Source organism: Globicephala melas, chromosome 10, assembly GCF_963455315.2.
Source record: "Globicephala melas chromosome 10, mGloMel1.2, whole genome shotgun sequence".
Classification (NCBI taxonomy): domain Eukaryota; kingdom Metazoa; phylum Chordata; class Mammalia; order Artiodactyla; family Delphinidae; genus Globicephala; species Globicephala melas.
In genome coordinates this window covers 13003662-13025920 of record NC_083323.1, presented here as the reverse complement: position 1 = coordinate 13025920, position 22259 = coordinate 13003662, and the positions used below count along the sequence as shown (strand labels likewise).

Genomic DNA, 22259 nt, shown 5'->3' with positions numbered 1-22259 from the left:
CTTTGAAGGAAGGTTACAGCCATTTATTGTATATTTATACCAGAATGAAACTATAGATTTCCTTCCTTCAAAGGAAGATGAGTGAATTGCCAACAATCACATGAAAAGATATTCAACAACACTGGAGATGAAGAAAAGGAAAATTAAAACCATAATGAGACACTACTACATACCTAGCAGAATGCCTGAAATCGGAAAGATTGACCATACTATATGTTGTCAGTGATATGAATCAACTGGAAATCGTACACTGCTGATGAGAATATCAAATGATACAATCACTTGGAAAATTGTTTGATGGTTTCTTAAAAAGTTTAGCATTTACTTACCACACTACCCAGCCATACCACTCCTAGACATTTTCCCAAGAGAAATGAAAACATATATCCACACAAAGACTTGTAAATCACTTTTCCTGAAAGCTTTATTCATAATAGCTCAAAACTGGAGATAGCCCAATTGTCCATCAACTGATGATACATAAATTATTTGACATCCATATAGTGGTGGTACTTAGCAATAATATAACTACTGGTACCTTCACTGACGTGGATGAATCTCAAACACATTTTGCTGACACAAGACACAAAATGCAAATCTGATCTACAGCAATAGAAATCAGGATTGTGATGTTCTGGGGACAGCTCTGGGGGTCGATTGACTGAACTTCCTGTTGGCAATACCTTAAAACATATTGGGAACCTAACCCTTTCTCACCACCAACCTTGCCACATTCTGATCTAAGTCACCATTATCTCTCCCCTGGATCGTTTGCATAGCTTCCTAACTGATGTCCTTGCTTCCACCCTGACTCTACTTTAACTTATTCTCTTTGCAGAAGATGGAGTGATCCTACTTCCTATGGAATTCACATCAAGTAACCCCTCTGTTCAATGCTCCCCCTTTTACTCAAAGTAAGCGCTGAACTTTCTATAAAACTACAAAGCCAAGTGTGACCTGACTCTCTGAACTCATTGTGTGCTACTCCCCTTGCTCACCCTGCTCCAGCCACACAGGTCTCCTTGCTCATCACTGAACATGTCAGGCATGCTCCCATCTCAGAGCCTTTGCACTGGCTGTTCCCTGTGCCTGGAATTCTCTTCCCTCCAGATAGCCACATGGGATGCTCTCCCATTGCTTTCTTAAATATCCTTAAATGCCATTGCGTTCATTGCCTACGGCTGCCATAACAAAGTCCTACAAAATGGGTAGCCTAGAACAACAGAAATTGTTCTCTCTCCTTTCTGGAGCTTAGAAATCCAAAATCAAGTTGTTGGAAGAGCCACTGTCTCTCTGAAGCCTCTAGAGGAGGATTCTTCTTTTTTACCTCTTCTTAGCTTCTGGTGGTTGTTGGTAATCCTTGCAATTGTACCACTCCAATCTCTGCCTCTGCTGTCACATAGCTGCCTTTCCAGTGTGCCTCTCTGTCTTCACATGCTGCTCTCTTCTCCATGTTTATGTCCAAATTTCCTTCTTATAAGGACAATAGTCATCAGATTGTGACCCACTCTAACCCAGTACGACCTCATCTCAATTTGGTTACATCTACCAAGACCCTATTTCCAAATAAGGTCACATTAACAGGTACCAGGAGTTAGGACTTAGGCATATCTTTTTTGGGGGGGCACAATTCTACCCTCTACAGGCACTTTTAAGTGAGACCTTCTCTGGCCACCCCTATCTAAAATTGAAGCCCTTTCCCCACACCTCCCGTCACTCTTCCTTATTTCCTTAACACCTGCATTAAACATATCACATATGTTGCTCACTTTAAAAAGATTTCTGCCTTCTTCCAGTGGAATATGAGCTCCATGAAGGCAGGAGATTTTGTCTTTTTTGTTCACTTCTCTATCCTTAGTTCTACTAGGCACTCAATACATATTTGTTGAACAAACAAAGGAATGTTGTGGAAAATTAGGTGTTTTGGCCACAGCGCAGAACTTAATTTCTCCTGACTCTTTGCAGATTCATATTGACCTAAGCACAATTTTTCCTACATGAGAAACAACTTTGGTATAAACCTAAGAGTCTCCGCAAATAGCAAAACGATCTTACTCTACTCCCTTCTCACAGGTCAGTGTGTTTGGTTCCTGCCTAACTACTCTTCTTGTTCTCAATTCATTTTCCCCAAGATTGTCGGTTATCTTAGGGGATTCATAAATCCATTTCACGAAAGGGACTAGACAATCATCGCTGAGACAAGAGGAGGAAAGGATGTTCTATTATAGCTTCTTTCCGATCAATACTAGTCACTTGCTGTCATTGCCCAAGCTTTGATTCTTGTGTACCTTTATTTCCACTGTCACCGCCACACCAATTCTTCCACACCAATGCTTTTTGCAATCCATTGGTGGGTGGAAAAAACCAATTTACTTGAATGTGACTGGATTCTTAAAAAATATACTAAAAAGAAAGAATTCAAGTTGTGTCAGGAAGTTTTTGTAAGTATTATTTCCAGAAAATTTTGTTTTGATTAAGTGTGTATGTTTATGGGTATGTGTGTCAGATCTTGATGTAAAAAGTGTTCTGTACAGACATTCACTCTCTCTCTCTCTCTCTTTAATTACAGGAGGAACTTGTTAAGAATGGATATTTGATGCACCATTTCCTCACATTTAAGTCTCCTGCTGTGCTTCCTGTCATTATAGCACAGTCATCACCTGAGCCACACATTAGTGTGCACAAGGGGCATCTGGGGAGATCATTAAGAGGCGCTTCCCAGGCCCCACCCACCCTTGGGGCAGCGACTCCATACGTCTGGGTTGAATTCAGCTGAGTCACTTTGCTGTACAGCAGAAATTGCACAACATTATAAATCAACTATACTTAAAAAAAAAAACTAGAGAAAAAAAAAAAGAGAAATCTTGTCCCAATGGCTTAGCAGGTGGTACAACTCACTGTCACTCGCTCTTGGAAGATAAGAAATATAAAGCAACGGAACTCTAGTAACCTGAGGTGTAACACTGACTTTTGGACATTCAGGACATCGTGAGGAGTGAATGGCCTAGAGAGTTGCTTTCCTTTATTGCAAATACACAGAACTGATTTCAATTTACATAGAGTGATTGAGAGAGTGACCAGCCTGGGCCATCTAGTCCGTTCTACCTGTGAAGGAATGAAATGACAGGGACAGTGAAAGAAGAGGTCACATGTTTGCAGAGAAGGCAGGGAATGCAAACTCTCGCCATCCAGGGCTGAATTTAAGTATGCATTTCCATACTGATGCACTATCAGAAGTGGTGTGGTGAAAGTGAAATTGAAGCCAGCGCTCTACTTCAAATATAATGGAAAGTTAATAGATGTTGAGGGGATGAAGGTGCTACTCTAGAAACCTACAAATCTATAAATCATTACAAACATTGTTTCTCTGGGTAAAAGTGCTCTCTCTTCCAAACAAATAAATGACTTGGAAAGTAACATTTTTAGGTAGAACAGCATCCTAAATTGGTGAAAGTCTGTCTTAAAATGTTCTCCCAAGGAATGGGATATTAAGTTGTTCCTCTCCTATACAATGGAATGCCTAATTATTTCTCTTCCAAATAGTTTCATGCTCAATTGTTCCTCTCTCAAGCAATGGCACATTCAATCAGTCCTCTCCCAAACAATGGAGACCACTCAGTTGTTCCTCTTCCAACAGTTGAATACTCAATTGTTCCTCTCCCAAGCAACGAACGATTCAATTACTCAGGTGAATGCAGTTGAAAAGATTTCATTTCTAGCAGTGTAAAGCAAAGCTGTGCTCACAGCACTGTTTGGGGCCCAGCTCACTTCTGTTGGAATCAGGCAAGTTCATGGTTATTATCATGATCCTTTGGGATCATTTTGAAACTCTCTGAATAGGAGAATATCAGTAACTTATTGGAGCTTCACATTCTCCTGCCAACCAAGCAAAGTGACAAGAATGGTCTCCATTTAACGTCTGAGCTTGTGGATACCATTACGGATATGTCACAGCTGAGGGGAAGCTGAACAGAATACTTTAATATCAGATCTGGATTCATTGAGCTCCTGCTACAAAGCTGAGTACCATCCCTGCTCTCAGGAGGCTCACATTCTAGTTGTCTAGGGAGATACAACACGAGAGAATCATTTGAGTGGTTGCCAACTGCCCGGGCGACTCAGAGGATGCAGAGCTCCACTCTGCCTGGAGAGTTGGGAAAGGCCGCCCAAAGACGACAGTCCACTTTGGGCCTTGAAAAATGGCAAGTATTTTGACAAATGCAGAAGACTAGGAAGAATACATCTGGGCAGAGAGAAAAGCACAAGCATGGCGTGAACATTCCCAGCTTAGGATGGTGGAGAGCTGTAGCTGGTATTGGTTTCGGATGCAGGCAGCAGTGAGAAGTAGCAGGAAGCGAGATCTTAGGTCCAGGACCGGGAGTCCTAACCACTGGACCACAGGGGCCAGCAGCTAGGGCCTGGGTCCCTGGTTCTCACCTGCCTTGTCAGGAAAAAAATTCAGGCAAGGAGGCAGAAGGTAAAGACAAAAGTAAAAAGTTTATTGGAAGAGAAAAGTACATGCGGAAAGACGCATGGGCGAACTCTGAGAGTCGCACCTTTGGGAAGTTTACATCTTTTATGAGGGGGCAGTCTTCCGGGTCTTTGTCTTCTTTTTGGCCAATCGTATTGTTTGGACCCCATGGCTAATTTGCCTCTGGAACCTCCCCTGGGCGTGTACGCACCCTTTAGTTAAGATGGATCGCACTGCAAAGGCCTCGGGGAGGAGGTAGCAGGACTTACTATGGTCTGGCATCTCCTGCCTTGTTGACCCCGTGAAGGCTTTTGCACATGCATAGTGTCTCCCTTGTCCCAAGGATGGGAAATGTGTAACCTCTTGATCCTTTAATAGGGTTTAGTCCCGCTCTGCCCCTGCCGTAAAAATGCCCAATGTCTGGTTATTTACCCTATTCCTGTTGCCGGTTTTATGTTGAGGTGCAGATCTCTAAATATAGACAGGAGTCCGGTCATCAATATGTAGTCCTGGAGCCCGTTTGTCTCTTGCTTCAGGAAGTGTAAACAGGGGGCTGGTAATGAATGTCCGGCCTGGAGCTCATCTTCTTCTCACCCCAGGAGGTGTGAACAGGAGGTCAGTTGTAAATGTCTAGCCTGGAGCCCATCTACCTCCCGCCTCAGCATGTTTTAGATACAGGATACCTGGAGCAAGGTGATGAGACTTGAGGCCGAATTTTGAAGGACGTGAAGTGACATTCTCTGGAGTTTTGCTTTTCTTCTGAAACCCTCCAGTTATACAGAAGGCAAGAGAAGACGTGATTGACAGCAGAGAGCCCAGAGATTAGCACAGTCTCGGAGATGTCCATCTAAGCCCTGATTACACAGGACATGGGGTGAGGTCCCTGATGTCCATGAAACTGACGAAAAAGTGGAACATACACAAAAGTGCCAAGTTTGCCCGTGTCTGACAGGAGCCACATTTCTTGCCTGACTCCTGTTTCCTATCTGTAGTCTCCAGATCTTTGTGGTTTCTCAAAATTCTTCTGAAGGCAGGATGTGAAACAAATGCTCCAAGGAATGTCCCTACTACAGAGACCCTTCATCTGTCTTGGACACACAGATGAAGTGTTTGGGGGATATAAACAGTGCACGGAGATGGAGATGGCACGCTGGTCATCTCTCCTCCTGGAGGTAGAAAGTCACCTCCAGCTACCGAGGAAGGGTCAACAGGATACCGGACACAGGTAAGCTCCCCTTAAGCACCTAAAATCATCATTTAGGGGTGAAGCTTATGAAAATAACACAATCCTTTGTCAAAATTGCGAAAATCAGAATATATCAAGGCAAACAAATGTCACACGTAATGTCTTCACCCAGAATGAATTAGGTTAACATTTTACTACTCTTGATCACATCCTTTCTCTTCTATGCATAGGTATACATAGATCTTTAAAACATTTCAAGCAAAATTGGAATTATACTGGTAATGCATGGTTTTGAACTCTGCATTTTAATTTTACCTTCTCTCATGAGTATTTTTATGTGTTAATGTACTTTGAAAATATCAATATGTGAGGTCTTTATGTGTGAAACAAATATCATTTTTATCGTGCTTACTGTGTGTGCCATTTTACATATCTTAACTCATTTATTTCCCACAGAGACTCTATGAGAAAAGTGATTTTCTTTCCTTTTTTTTATTGTGATAAAGTATACATAACATTTGCCATTCTAACCGTTTTTAAGTGTATAATTCTGTAGCATGAAGTATATTCACAATATTGTGCAATCATTGCCACCTTTCATCTCTAGACTTTTTTATCTTCCCAAACTGAACCTGTACGCATTAAACACCAACTCTCCACTCCCCTTCTTTCTGCCCTTGGTAACCACCATTATCCTTTCTATGAATTTGACTGTTCTAGGTGCCTCATATAAGTGGAATCATACAGTGTTTGTCCTTTTGTGACTAGCATAGTATCTTCAAGGTTAATTCACGTTGTAGCGTGTGTCCGAAATTTCCTTCCTATTTAAGCCTGAATAACATTCCATTGTATGTATATAGACCACATTTTGTTTATCCATTCATCAATCAGTGGACCCTTGAGTGGCTTCCACCCTTTGGCTATTGTGAAGTATGCGGCTATGAATGAGGAGGTACGAATATCTGTTTGAGTCCCTGCTTTCACTTCTTTTGATATATACCTGGAAGTGGGATTCCTCGGTCATACGGTAATTCTACTTTTAATTTTTTTAGGAATCACCATACTGCCATTTTGTATTAGCCGGAGTTCTCCAGAGAAATAGAACCAATAGGATATATACACACACACACACACACACACACACATATAAAACAAATATACTTTATCTATCTATCTATCTATTGAAAGAGATCTATTATAAGAAATCAGCTCCTGTGATGATGGAGGTTGACAAGTCCAGAGACCTGCAGTCAGCAAGCTGGAGACCCAGGAGAACCAGTTTCAGTTGAATCTCAAGGGCTGGGAAAACGCAATGTCCCAGCTCATAGGGAGTCAGGTAGGAGGAATTCTCTCTTATCTGGAGAAGTGTCAGCCTTTTTCGTTCTATTCATGCCGTCGATTGATTGATTGAGGCCCACATTAAAGAAGGACAATTTACTTAAATTAGTCTAAGCTCCCCCAAAACACCCTCATAGAAACACCTAGAATAATGTTGTAGCAAATATCTGTGTGCTCTGTGTCCCAGTCAAATTGACACATAAATTTAACCATTACACATTTGGAGGTAGTTAATATTATTATTTTTGTGTGTGTGTGGTATGCGGGCCTCTCACCGTTGTGGCCTCTCCTGTTGCGGGGCACAGGCTCTGGACGCGCAGGCTCAGCAGCCATGGCTCACGGGCCCAGCTGCTCTGCGGCATGTGGGATCTTCCCGGACCGGGGCACGAACCCGTGTCCCCTGCATCGGCAGGCGGACTCTCAACCACTGCGCCACCAGGGAAGCCCTCCCAGTTGTCTTGTTTATAATAACAGAAAGGTGGGCTGTGGTTGCCAGTGCCCCTTGCTCTAACCTTCTGTGGTCTGAGGTCAGGGTCATTAGAGTCATGAAATTGATGGGAGACTTCTGCAGCACTGGACCAGGAATCATGGATTCTGGATTCTGATCCTGTAGTTTAGTAACTAGAAGTGGATAATGATGATGATGTCGATACCAACTATTCACTGAACATTTATGATGTTCTAGCCTCTCTGTATGTACTTTGCCTGCACTATCTTGCTTAATCCTCAAAATAAACCTCAAGGTAGCTTTTATTATTTTCCATTTTACAGATGCAATAATGGATCCACAAGGAAATTAAGTAACTTATCCCAGGCCACAGAGTGAAGAAGAGGAGGAGCAGAGACTGGATGGAACCTGAGGAGTTTGGCCCCATGGTACTTGCTGCCCTCCTGCCTTCGCTTACACTTAGTCACTTCAGCTTGAGCTGCAGCTTCATAATGGAATCATTATAATGGATCAATGTTTACAGCACTTTAGAATTTATAAAACTTTTTAAAATCATGTTCATCTGATCATGTCCTCTTAACATTTGTTTTATTGCCTCGATTCTGGAACTAAGAAGACTGAAGATTGAAAAAGTTAAGTGACTGCACAGATTCACAAACTTGTTAGTAGCAGAGACGTTCCTTAGATGGGGGCCCCATACTCAGAGTTCCGGCATTTTTTTCGGCAGCATGGCAGCTAACTCTGTGAAAAGAGAAATAATCATCTCCCCACGGCCTGCTTCAGACCTGAGAATGTGAGAAAGTGCTTTGGAAGGTGTAAAATGTCCTACAAACGTGTGTCCTCCTGGCTTTAAGTTTAAAAGCACTTTCCAACGCACTCCTTAATGAGCTGGCCGTGGTACTGAAGATGGGAAACGACGCAGGCAGCTGGTCCTCTTTCCCTTGGGCGTTTCAGTTGCTTGAGTCTCTGACACCCCGCAGGTCCCCATGGTGAGGTGGACATGACATGTTAATTCTGCAGCAGTTTGGCCTGGAGCAAGCCTGGCAGCCATGTAATGAGAGGGACCCTTGTCGCTGCTGGCAGAAAGGGGGAAAGTTAGATATGACAAGCGGATTCTCAGAGACAAATTGTGTTATGAAGAAAGCAAAGTGATATCTCTTGGTTTCCCTGGAAAATTGTTCTATCCACCTGGAATGACTTGGTAGCAGGAGGAGGGACTGAGCAGGAGGGCATCAGGCAGGCTGGTGAGTATTTTGCCATAAGAAAAATTCAGGATGCCATTGGAGGTTGACAATTGCACAAAATAACAGGAATGATTACCCCTATTTTTTTAGGGTTCACAGAATCACAGAACCCATAGGGGCTTCACAGTAACTGACACTGAATCCTCAGTAGCTCTTGTCCGCCCTGACCCTGGTTCTTTAATGCAGCTCCCCCTGCCCCCATCCCCATGACCCACACAACCATTGACCTGTAAGGTGGAGCTGTGAACATGCCAACTCCTTTGGTGACAACAGTGTCTAGAGGAAACAGTTCAGTTCACCGTAGGTCACATGGCCTGAGAGCAAACTCCCTAGAACCTTTCTTCCTGCCCTACCCTAGTTCTGTTCTAATTTGTGCCTGAATTTTGACATGGCTCTTCACCTTTAGACTTGGTTGAATTCAGTTTGCCTGCATAGGCTACTTCAAAACAGTGAGTGTTTTGCTTTGAACTTGCCTGTTCAGCTGTTTCCTCTCTCTCATGATAAGACACCTCAGTCTGGCTGTCATCTCTTATCATCCAGATGCCAGCACACTGCACTTGACTGACACCTGGCCAGGTCTCCCTGCCACCCACCGCCCCTCTTAGACCCAGACTCTTTCCCAGACTTAAGGGTATTGAACATGAAGTTAACTCTTATCCTCAGTGACTTACTCCAGGCCCCAGAGCAAGGAAGAGAATGAAGAATTTTCCCAGAAATAGAGTTGTGGGTAATAATACCAATACTGATATGACTACTATCACTGCTGTTACTACTGTTTGTAATAACAGTTACCAATGTACAGTGAGCACTTAGGTGCTGGTCTGAACACATTCTCTGTGGTGGGTCTATTATTATCCCATTTTGTTGATAGAAAACCTGAGATGCGGAGGTTAAGTAATTTCCCAAAGATCAAAAGGGTAGTCAACACTCCAGAAAAGAGTGTGGTAATGGGGATTTACTTTTCTGTAGCCCATGTTGATCCAAAGTGAGAGAAGAAGAGTAGGAATCTCTAGGTAGTAAATTAAGCGGGAGTTCTGGTATTTCAAGCAATGGGAAGTCGACCCAAGGTGGTTTACAGGCAGTGATCAAAGAAACTAGAAGGAGAGCAGGTTTCAGGGTTTGTTTCATTTAGGGGCTCACCATGGATATGGGGCTGCAGGTCCATTTCCCCCCAGGTGTCTTGGTTCTACTCCTTTGTAGTTTGTCTTTGATCTCAGGCTGACTTCTCATGTCAATAATATAGATGCTGACAGCTCCCAGGACTACCTTGTCCCCCACTCATATCCAGGAGCAGAGAGATGAGTTTTTATCTACCAACCACTGAATAAAAGTCTTGAAGCTCATTCTCTTGTGACAAATCAGTCCTAAACCCACAGGAGAATGCCACATGCTGGCTGGCAGATGCCTCAGAGAGCGTACCACTCTGGCCTGTGTACCTTGTCTCCCAGGTTCAAGAGAGCACAGGATTGAGGTGACCACATTTGAGTTTGCAACCCCTGGATTTTGTGATTTCATGGGCCCTTTCATCTCTGGCATCATAAATATCTACAAAAAAAAAATGGTGAATTGTGCCAGAAATACCTACTTCTTAGCCATCTTGTCATCTCTGCAACTGTAATTCCTAGGAAGTGACTGAAATCCATCCACCTCCCCCCATCGTGGGAGGTGGGAAGAGGAATACAGACAACTAGCAAGGGGGAGGAAATGGGCTGGAGGCCACGAGTTGTTCTCTGTAGTCACTTACCCAGTCTTTGAAAGGTGCTAAGATGGGGACGCTGCTGAGGTCTCCTCCCACTCTGTTTCTTAGGACTTGAAAGACAGAGTAGATGGAGAATGTAGATAGAGCATATAGGCTACACCCAGAGTCACTGGCAAGCAGAAGGGGCTCAATGTGAATAGGCTAATAACTCCATCATCCCAGAAAGGACATCAGAATCCCCCACTTACGTTCAAGGCACCTGCTCCCTCTGGCCACTAGCCAACCTCAGATCATGGGGGGAGCTGTGCTGATGGGTAGGCTTCTGTCCCACCAGAAAAAATACAAAAATGCAAGGACTGGGGCATGACTTGGTCTCAAGTTGGCATCTTCTGAAGGCTTGGGCCTCTTATCTCCTCTCTGTTCTATGCTTCTGTTTCCTAGAGGCCTCTTATTTCTGACCAAATGGGTTGGAATCCATTGCCTGGTTTTGACCTCAATGTTGACCCAGTTTTGCCTTTTAGTTCCCTTGATTCAGCTCCTTTAGGTTCATTCTTGACTTCTGAATTCTAACCCTCAGCTGTTTTCACGCTTTACGGTTACTCAGGGGATAATCATGACAACAGACACCATTTATCGAGTTCCTACTCCATGCCTTGAGGTTTACAGAGATTTTCTAACAATACTGAGGAGTTGGTTATTATTATTTCCATTTTACCTATGAGAAAACAGAGACTCAGAATGGTTAAATAACTTGCCCCAAGTCTCTCAATTTGTTAAATGGCAGTGTTGGGGATCGAAGTCATTTCTGTCTGACTTCTATATCTTTTTGCTTTTCACAATATCCCACCATACCTCACAGAACAAGTGAGAGCAGAGAATCAGGTTGGAAGACCATCTTCAGGGAAGAGGGGACAGATGTACACACGGCTCCCACTCCATTCCCCAGGGTTTTACCTTCTGTTTGGGTCTCTTCCTGGCTGGCTCCTCCTGTGACACCAGGCCAAGCACCCAAGGGCCACAGCTACCCTTTCAATAGTTGAATCGGAGCCTGACAAAACTCCCTTTTCCTCTATCCCTTTAACACAACTGAGACAGGCTGGTAATTTCAGAAAGAGTTTTACTAAACACTAAGGGAAACTGAAAGGAAATAATTGCAGCGAATACAGGCAGTATAAAAATAGCCAGCGCTCCAAATACATCTTTCTGGCTCTAAGAATCACAGTGAGAACAGCAGAAGGCTTTTCTGTTGTCCAAACCTAATGCTAAAGAAGCTGTCCCCGCCCCTCCCCCCTCCCCCCGCCAAAGCTGCTGTGAAGTCCATTTTAGTGGAGCTCAGCCATGTTCATATCTCTGATATGGGCTGGGGGTCAAGGTTCTGACTGGGGAAGAAGGAATGAGTAGGGCAAGGCATGGCTGCAGGACCCACATCTCCCTGAAGAATCTCATCTAGTTCCATGACCTTGATCACCACCCATATGCTGATGCCTCTAGCCAGGACTTCTCTCCTGACGCCTACTGGACATCTCTGCTTGGATATGCCATGGATAAAAGAACTCCTCTAAACTTAAGCCCATCATCTTTCTCCCTCCAAGATCCTTCTTACTCCACCAGTAAATGGTGCCACCAACTACCCAGTTGAGCAAGAGAGATACCAGGATGAAAGTCATTCCTGACTATCCCCTCATGCACAGCTGCCATTAAGTTCTGCCAGTTTTGTTTTGTTTCCAAAATCTCTTCATGCTTCGCTATCACCTCCACTACTACCCACATTCAAGTCACCTTTATCTGGACTGTTGTGTTGTCTCAGCCCCCCTCCTAACTAGTTTTACTACTTTTAGTTTTACCTGCTTGAGTCTATTCACTATGCTTGGAGCAAAACTTTTAAAACACAAATTGGCTTATGCCATTGTTCCTACCTAAAGCTCTCCAAGAGGCCTCTGTTGCCCTTACAACAAAATACGAAACATAATCTGACCCTGCTTATTCCTCCCTATACTTTTTTTTTTTAAATCTTTATTGGAGAATAATTGCTTTAAAATGGTGTGCTAGTTTCTGCTTTATAACAAAGCGAATCAGTTATACATATAAATATGTTCCCATATCTCTTCCCTCTTGTGTCTCGCTCCCTCCCACACTCCCTATCCCACCCTTCTAGGTGGTCGCAAAGCACCGGGCTGATCTCCCTGTGCTATGCGGCTGCTTCCCACTAGCTATCTATTTTACGTTTGGTAGTGTATATATGTCCATGCCACTCTCTCACTTTGTCACAGCTTACCCTTCCCCCTCCCCATATCCTCAAGTCCATTCTCTAGTAGGTCTGTGTCTTTATTCCTGTCTTACCCCTAGGTTCTTCATGACATTTTTTGTTTCTTAAATTCCATATATAAGTGTTAGCATACGGTATTTGTCTTTCTCTTTCTGACTTACTTCACTCTGTATGACAGTCTTTAGGTCCATCCACCTCATTGCAGATAGCTCAATTTCGTTTTTTTTATGGCTGAGTAATATTCCATTGTATATATGTGCCACATCTTCTTTATCCATTCATCCAAAGATGGACATTTAGGTTGTTTCCATCTCCTGGCTATTGTAAATAGAGCTGCAATGAACATTTGGGTACATGACTCCTTTTGAATTATGGTTTACTCAGGGTATATGCCCAGTAGTGGGATTGCTGGGTCATATGGTAGTTCTATTTGTAGTTTTTTAAGGAACCTCCATACTGTTCTCCATAGTGGCTGTACCAATTCACATTCCCACCAGCAGTGCAAGAGTGTTCCCTTTTCTCCACACCCTCTCCAGCATTTATTGTTTCTAGATATTTTGATGATGGCCATTCTGACTGGTGTGAGATGATATCTCATTGTAGTTTTGATTTGCATTTCTCTAACGATTAATGATGTTGAGCATTCTTTCATGTGTTGTTGGCAGTCTGTATATCTTCTTTGAGAAATGTCTATTTAGGTCTTCTGCCCAGTTTTGGATTGGGTTTCTTTCTTGATTACTGTAGCTTTGTAGTATAAGTCTGAAGTCAGGGAACCTGATTCCTCCAGCTCCGATTTTCTTTCTCAAGATTGTTTTGGCTATTTGGGGTCTTTTGTGTTTCGATACAAATTGTGAAATTTTTTGTTCTACTTCTGTGAAAAATGCCAGTTGTAGTTTGATAGGGATTGCATTGAATCTGTAGATTGCTTTGGGTAGTAGAGTCATTTTCACAATGTTGATTCTTCCAATCCAAGAACATGGTATAACTCTCCATCTATTTGTATCATCTTTAATTTCTTTCATCAGTGTCTTATAATTTTCTCCATACAGGTCTTTTTTCTCCTTAAGTAGGTTTATTCCTAGATATTTTATTCTTTTTGTTGCAATGGTAAATGGGAGTGTTTTCTTGATTTCACTTTCAGATTTTTCATCATTAGTGTATAGGAATGCCAGAGATTTCTGTGCATTAATTTTGTATCCTGCGCCTTTACCAAATTCATTGATTAGCTCAAGTAGTTTTCTGGTAGCATCTTTAGGATTCTCTATGTAGAGTATCATGTCATCTGCAAACAGTGACAGCTTTACTTCTTCTTTTCCGATTTGGATTCCCTTTATTTACTTTTCTCTTCTGATTGCTGTGGCTAAAACTTCCAAAACTATGTTGAATAAGAGTGGTGAGAGTGGGCAACCTTGTCTTGTTCCTGATCTTAGTGGAAATGCTTTCAGTTTTTCATCATTGAGGACGATGTTGGCTGTGGGTTTGTCATATATGGCTTTTATTATGTTGAGGAAAGTTCCCTCTATGCCTACTTTCTGCAGGGTTTTTATCAAAAATGGGTGTTGAATTTTGTAAAGCTTTCTCTGTATCTATTGAGATGATCATATGGTTTTTCTCCTTCAATATGTTAATATGGTGTACCACGTTGATTGATTTGCATATATTGAAGAATCCTTGAATTCCTGGAATAAGCCCCACTTGATCATGGTGCATGATCCTTTTAATGTGCTGTTGGATTCTGTTTGCTAGTATTTTGTTTAGGATTTTTGCATCTATGTTCATCAGTGATATTGACCTGTAGTGTTCTGTCTTTGTGACATCCTTGTCTGGTTTTGGTATCAGGGTGATGGTGGCCTCGTAGAATGAGTTTGGGAGTATTCCTCCCTCTGCTATATTTTGGAAGAGTTTGAGAAGGATAGGTGTTAGCTCTTCTCTAAATGTTTGATAGAATTCACCTGTGAAGCCATCTGGTCCTGGGCTTTTGTTTGCTGGAAGATTTTTAATCACAGTTTCAATTTCCGTGCTTGTGATTGGTCTGTTCATATTTTCTATTTCTTCCTGATTCAGTCTTGGCAGGTTGTGCTTTTCTAAGAATTTGTCCATTTCTTCCAGGTTGTCCATTTTATTGGCACATAGTTGCTTGTAGTAATCTCTCATGACCTTTTGTATTTCTGCAGTGTCAGTTGTTACTTCTTCATTTCTAATTCTATTGATTTGAGTCTTCTCCCTTTTTTTCTTGATGAGTCTGGCTAATGGTGTATCAATTTTGTTTATCTTCTCAAAGAAACAGCTTTTAGTTTTATTGATCTTTGCTATGGTTTGCTTCATTTCTTTTTCATTTATTTCTGATCTGATCTTTATGATTTCTTTCCTTCTGCTAACTTTGGGTTTTTTTTGTTCTTCTCTCTCTAATTACTTTAGGTGCAAGGTTAGGTTGTTTATTCGAGATGTTTCCTGTTTCTTAAGGTAGGATTGTATTCTTATAAACTTCCCTCTTAGAACTACTTTTGCTGCATCCCATAGTGTTTGGGTTGTTGTGTCTCCATTGTCATTTGATGCTAGGTATTTTTTTATTTCCTCTTTGATTTCTTCAGTGATCACTTCGTTATTAAGTAGTGTATTGTTTAGCCTCCATGTGTTTGTATTTTTTACAGATCTTTTCCTGTAATTGATATCTAGTCTCATAGCATTGTGGTCAGAAAAGATACTTGATACAATTTCAATTTTCTTAAATTTATCAAAGCTTTATTTGTGACCCACGATATGATCTATCCTGGAGAATGTTCCATGAGCACTTGAGAAAAATGTGTATTCTGTTGTTTTTGGATGGAATGTCCTATATATATCAATTAAGTCCTTCTTTTTTAATATCATTTAAAGCTTGTGTTTCCTTATTTATTTGCATTTTGGATGATCTGTCCATTGGTCAAAGGGGGTGTTAAAGTCCCCTACTATGAATGTGTTACTGTCGATTTCCCCTTTTATGGCTGTTAGTATTTGCCTTATGTATTGAGGTGCTCCTATGTTGGGTGCATAAATATTTACAATTGTTATATCTTCTTCTTGGATCGATCCCTTGATCATTATGTAGTGTCCTTCTTTGTCTCTTCTAATAGTCTTTATTTTAAAGTCTATTTTGTCTGATATGAGAATTGCTACTCCAGCTTTCTTCTGGTTTCCATTTGCATGGAATATCTTTTTCCATCCCTTCACCTTCAGTCTGTATGTGTCTCTAGGTCTAGGTCTGAAGTGGGTTTCTTGTAGACAGCATATATATGGGTCTTGTTTTTGTATCCATTCAGCCATTCTGTGTCTTTTGGTGGGAGCATTTAATCCATTTACATTTAAGGTAATTATCGATATGTATGTTCCTATTCCCATTTTCTTAATTGTTTTGGGTTTGTTATTGTAGGTCTTTTCCTTCTCTTGTGTTTCCTGCCTAGAGAAGGTTCTTTAGCATTTGTTGTAAAGCTGGTTTGGTGGTGCTGAACTCTCTCAGCTTTTGCTTGTCTGTAAAGGTTTTAATTTCTCCATCAAATCTTAATGAGATCCTTGCTGAGTAGAGTAATCTTGGTTGTAGGTTTTTCTCCTTCATCACTTTAAATATGTCCTGCCAGTCCCTTCTGGCTTGCAGAGTTTCTGCTGGAAGATCAGCTGTTAACCTTATGGGGATTCCCTTGTGTGTTATTTGTTGTTTTTCCCTTGCTCCTTTTAATATGTTTTCTTTGTATTTAATTTTTGACAGTTTGATTAATATGTGTCTTGGCGTGTTTCTCCTTGGATTTATCCTGTATGGGACTCTCTGTGCTTCCTGGACTTGATTAACTATTTCCTTTCCCATATTAGGGAAGTTTTCAACTATAATCTCTACAAATATTTTCTCAGTCCCTTTCTTGTTCTCTTCTTCTTCTGGAACCCCTATAATTCGAATGTTGGTGCATTTAATGTTGTCCCATAGGTCTCTGAGACTGTCCTCAGTTCTTTTCATTCTTTTTTCTTTATTCTGCTCTGCAGTAGTAATTTTCACTATTTTATCTTCTAGGTCACTTATCCATTCTTATGCCTCAGTTATTCTGCTATTGATCCCATCTAGAGTATTTTTAATTTCATTTATTGTGTTGTTCATCGTTGCTTGTTTCATCTTTAGTTCTTCTAGGTCCTTGTTAAATGTTTCTTGCATTTTGAGTATTCTATTTCCAAGATTTTGGATCATCTGTACTATCATTATTCTGAATTCTTTTTCAGGTAGACTGCCTATTTTCTCTTCATTTGTTAGGTGTGGTGGGTTTTTATCTTGCTCCTTCATCTGCTGTGTGTTTCTCTGTCTTCTCATTTTGCTTATCTTACTGTGTTTGGGGTTTCCTTTTTGCAGGCTGAAGGTTCATAGTTCCCGTTGTTTTTGGTGTCTGTCCCCAGTGGCTAAAGTTGTTTCAGTGGGTTGTGTAGGCTTCCTGGTGGAGGGGACTAGTGCCTGTGTTCTGGTGGATGAGGCTGGATCTTGTCTTTCTGGTGGGCAGGTCCATGTCTTGTGGTGTGTTTTGGGGTGTCTGTGGACTTATGATTTTAGGCAGCCTCTCTGCTAATGGGTGGGGTTGTGTTCCTGTCTTGCTAGTTGTTTGGTGTAGGGTGTCCAGCACTGTAGCTTGCTGGTCGTTGAGTGAAGCTGGGTGCTGGTGTTGAGATGGAGATCTCTGTGAGGTTTTCACCGTTTGATATTACGTGGAGCTGGGAGGTCTCTTGTGGACCAGTGTCCTGAAGTTGGCTCTGCCACCTTAGAGGCACAGCACTGACTCCTGACTGCAGCACCAGGAGCCTTTTATCCACATGGCTCAGAATAAAAGGGAGAAAAAGAAGAAAGAAAGAAAAGAAGGAAGGAAGAAAGAAAGAGGAAAGGGGAGAAAATAAAATAAAGTAAGAGAAAATAAAATAAAGTTATTAAAATAAAAAATAATCATTAAGAAAAAAAATTCTTTAAAGAAAAACAAACAAAAAAACGGACAGATAGAGTCCTAGGACAAATGGTGGATGCAAAGCTATACAGACAAAATCTCACACAGAAGCATGCACATACACACTCACAAAAAGAGGAAAAGGGGAAAAAATCATAGATCTTGCTCTCAAAGTCCACCTCCTCAATTTGGGATGATTCGTTGTCTATTCACGTATTCCACAGATGCAGGTACATCAAGTTGATTGTGGAGCTTTAATCCGCTGTTCTGAGGCTGCTGGGAGAGATTTCCCTTTCTCTTCTTAGTTCTCACAGCTCCCAGGGGCTCAGCTTTGGATTTGGCCCCGCCTCTGCGTGTAGGTCGCTGGAGGGCATCTGTTTTTTGCTCAGACAGGACGGGGTTAAAGGAGCCGCTGATTCGGGGGCTCTGGCTCACTCAGGCCAGGGGGAGGGAGGGGTACGGAGTCCGGGGCGGGCCTGCGGCGGCAGAGGCCGGCGTGACGTTGCACCAGCCTGAGGCGCGCCTTGCCTTCTCCTGGGGAAGTTGTCCCTGGATCCCGGGACCCTGGCAGTGGCGGGCTGCACAGGCTCCCCGGAGGGGAGGTGTGGATAGTGACCTGTGCTCGCACACAGGCTTCTTGGTGGCGGCAGCAGCAGCCTTAGCGTCTCATGCCCGTCTCTGGGGTCCGCGCTTTTAGCCGCGGCTCGCGCCCGTGTCTGGAGCTCCTTTAAGCAGCAGCGCTCTTAATCCCCTCTCCTCGCGCACCAGGAAACAAAGAGGGAAGAAAAAGTCTCTTGCCTCTTCGGCAGGTCCAGAGTTTCCCCCGGACTCCCTCCCGGCCAGCCGTGGCGCACTAACCCCCTGCAGGCTGTGTTCATGCCGCCAACCCCAGTCCTCTCCCGGCGCTCGGACCGAAGCCTGAGCCTCAGCTCGCAGCCCCGCCCGCCCCGGCGGGTGAGCAGACAAGCCTCTCGGGCTGGTGAGTGCCGGTCGGCCCCGATCCTCTGTGCGGGAATCCCCCCGCTTTGCCCTCCTCACCCCTGTTGCTGTGCTCTCCTCCGCGGCCCCGAAGCTTCCCCGCTCCGCCACCCTCAGTCTCTGCCCGCGAAGGCGCTTCTAGTGTGTGGAGACCTTTCCTCCTTCACAGCTCCCTCCCACTGGTGCAGGTCCCGTCCCTATCCTTTTGTCTCTGTTTATTCTTTTTTCTTTTGCCCTACCCAGGTACGTGGGGAGTTTCTTGCCTTTTGGGAGGTCTGAGGTCTTCTGCCAGCATTCAGTAGGTGTTCTGTAGGAGTTGTTCCACGTGTAGATGTATTTCTGGTGTATCTGTGGGGAGGAAGGTGATCTCCGCGTCTTACTCTTCCGCCATCTTCCCGATTCTCTCTGCCCAACCCTATACTTCTCATACTTCATAACTTGTACCTGGTCCCTGCTCTTGTCATTCTGAACCACGTTGATTTCCTCTGATGTGTTACTTTGACATCAGGGCTTTGAAGATGCTCTTCTCTCTGAATGGAATATCCTTGTCCCAAGCCCCCTTGCCTACTTTCACTTGTTAGTTTAACTTAGATGTAACTAGCTCCCAAATGTTCTCTGTATCCCATAAAACTGGAGTTAAATGTCTCTCCTATGGGTCCTGAAGTAATACTTATCACTTTTAACATATTCTAGCTTTTATGAACATCTGCCCAGTAACAGGGATGTGCGGGGAAAGTGAACGTGTTATCTGGATCACTGATATGTCACCATATATTATCACAGTGACTGGCACAGATGGGGCAGCACTCAATAAACATCTGATAAATGGATGAATTGATGGACGGGTGAATGAAAATAGGGTGACCAGAACTTTGGAGGGGGATAACGTGATTAAACATTGGTATAGAAAATATCAGTAGACTGGTTCATTTAACAAACATTTCCAGAATATCTACTCTGTATCAGGCTGCTTGCTGGGCAATATGGGCCCAAGACACAGGGACCAGACTTCTTTCTAATCAGCAAAACCCTGATCTTGTACCACCTGGCTCTTGTTATATATTTACTACTGTGAATCTCACTTTTAGCAGGCCTAAGGACTCCAAGCAGGTTCCTAGGGGTCTTGTCTGGCTCAGTTTACAGCAGCAGAATTAAATTTTAAGAGAAAAATTAGTTCCTTTCCCTTTCTTCTTCTCTCCTTTCCCTTTGTTTTTCTTTTTTAAAAAAATTTCCTCTCCTTTCCTATTTAAATGAAAACCTATGCCATGCCTGTCTTCCCCCACTTTCACTTTCCTCTTTTAATTCATTTGTGGTGCTCCAGATCTCACTTTTATTGTGATTTACTTAATGTGAAATGTATTGGTGGGACCAGAGCTAATGCATTTCTGAAGGTGCTGTGAGAACATCTTAATTGGTTACCCAGGATCCTCTGTGATTGACAGATTCCCAGTGGAGCCTCCAGGCAGAGGAGAGCGCTGGTGAGTTGGAAAGGGATTAGTGTTAATTCCTCCCAGACACCTCCTTGTGATGTTTCTTGGTCAATAAGAGATTAAATGGGGGAGAAGGTTTAAACACAGTCCTGCCTATTCTCATCACCTGCTAATACCTTCCTCTCCATTCCCACAACAGGCCTTGGTGCCGGGGTCTTCGGCGTGTATCCACTGACACACACAGAGCACTCGAAGGCCTTCTTTCCTGTTCCTGGACCTGTCAGGAGAGCCCTGAGCAGCAAAGACTTCTTGTGTTGTTTCTAGGCAGATGCGAGGTGTGATCAGAAGCTGCATGGTCTACGGGGTCGGTGGGAGGGCAAGGTAGGAAAAGAGTGAGTGATAGGCACAAGATAGGGAGAGAAGAAGTAAGAAAGCAGCGGAGGTTCTCACCAGCATCTTGGCATTACTGTGCTCTACAGCCCCAGTGGTTATGGCAGACAGACTCTAGGGTGGTCTCTGAGATCCTCAACCCTGGGTGTTTACACCCTTGTATGAGTCCTTCCCTTTCAGTGTGGATGGGCCCTGTCACTTGCTTCTAACCAATGGATATGTCAGAGGTGATAGGACCTCCTTCGATTATGTTATGTAAGGCTCATTTTGCTGACCAGTTCACTCTAGACTCTCTTTCTCTCTCTCTGTGTCTGGCTTTGAAGAAGCGAGCCACTAGAAATCCTACAACTGCAATGAACTGAACGCTACCAACAACCTGAATGATCTTGGAAGAGGACCTCTAGCCTCCGATGAGAACCCAGCTTTGGCTAACACCGTGAATGTAGCCTTGTGACCCCTGAGCAGGGAACCATAAGCCATGCTGGAACTTCTGATGCACAGAGACTATGAGATAATAAATGTGCAATGTCACTAAAAAAAGTGTAATGTCTGCAGTGGCAGAAACCAACAGTGATAGAATATGAATAGAGTGGTCCCTTTTCCTTCTGGCCTTGAGCACCAGGGCCTGGATGTTTTTATTTTCTTCAATCATCAAAAAGGTCTCTTGGGAAAGGACAGTAAATCCGTTCATACTAACGTGAACTTGACTAGCTACCCTCCCAACAGAGGCACTCATACACAGGGAGCCTTAAAAGCTGTGTCTCCTTGTAAAAAAAGTCTGCTGCATATTAACCCCTAATCAAATATATTAGGAACTCATACAACTCAGTAGCAAAAAAATCAAAAAATCTGATTTAAAAATGGGTAAGAAACTTGAATAGACATTTTTCCAGAGAAGACATACAGATGGCCAACAGGTACATGAAAAGATGCTTAATATCACTAATCATTCAGAAAATGCAAATCAAAACCACAATGAGATATCACCTCATACCTGTTAGGATGGCTATTATCAAAAAGACATAAAATAACAAATCCTGATAAAGATAGAGAAAAGGAACCCTTGTGCACTGTTGATGGGAATGTAAATTGGTACAGCCAGCATGAAAAACATCATGGATATTCCTCCAAAAATTAAAAGTAGAACCACCATATGATCCAGCAGTCTCACTTTGGGTATGAATCCAAAATGAAATCACTATCTTGCAGAGATATCTGCCTTCCCATGTTCACTTCAGCATTGTTTATAATAACCAAGACATGGAAACAACCTAAGTTTCCACTGATGGATAAAAAAGTTGTGATATACATATATATATATATATATATATATATATATATATATAGTGGAATGTTATTCATCTATAAAAAAGAAGGAAATCCTGCCGTTGTGACCACATGGATGGACCTTGAGGGCATAATGCTAAGTGAAATAAGTCTGACAGAGAAAGACAAATACTGTATGATCTAATTTATACGTGGAATCTAAAAAAGCCTAACTCATAGAAATGAACAGTAGGATGGTGGTTACAATGGGCTGGGGGTGGGGGAAATGGGGAGATGTTGGTCAAAGTGTTCACACTTCTAGCTATAAGAGGAATAAGTTCTGGGGATCTAATATCCAGCATGGTGACTATAATTAACAATGCTGTATAACATACTTGAAAATTGTGAAAGCCCAGATTTTAACTGTTATCATCACCCACACAAAATGATGGTAATTAAGTGAGGGGATGGAAGTGTTGACTGACATTTTTATGATAATTTCAGAATATATACATGTATCAAATTATCACATTGTACACTTTAAACATGTTATATGTCAATAATATCTCAATAAAGCTGGAAAAAAAGATTTACTGG

General features: G+C 42.6%; 1 long non-coding RNA gene across 1 annotated transcript; it reads left to right on the top strand.

The window, feature by feature from the left end:
* Window positions 1-2936: 2936 nt before the first annotated feature.
* On the top strand, window positions 2937-21728 carry LOC132597925 (uncharacterized). The gene is made up of 3 exons (XR_009565441.1): window positions 2937-5696; window positions 7767-8687; window positions 20720-21728. It is a non-coding gene; the product is annotated as an uncharacterized lncRNA (long non-coding RNA).
* Window positions 21729-22259: the final 531 nt, after the last annotated feature.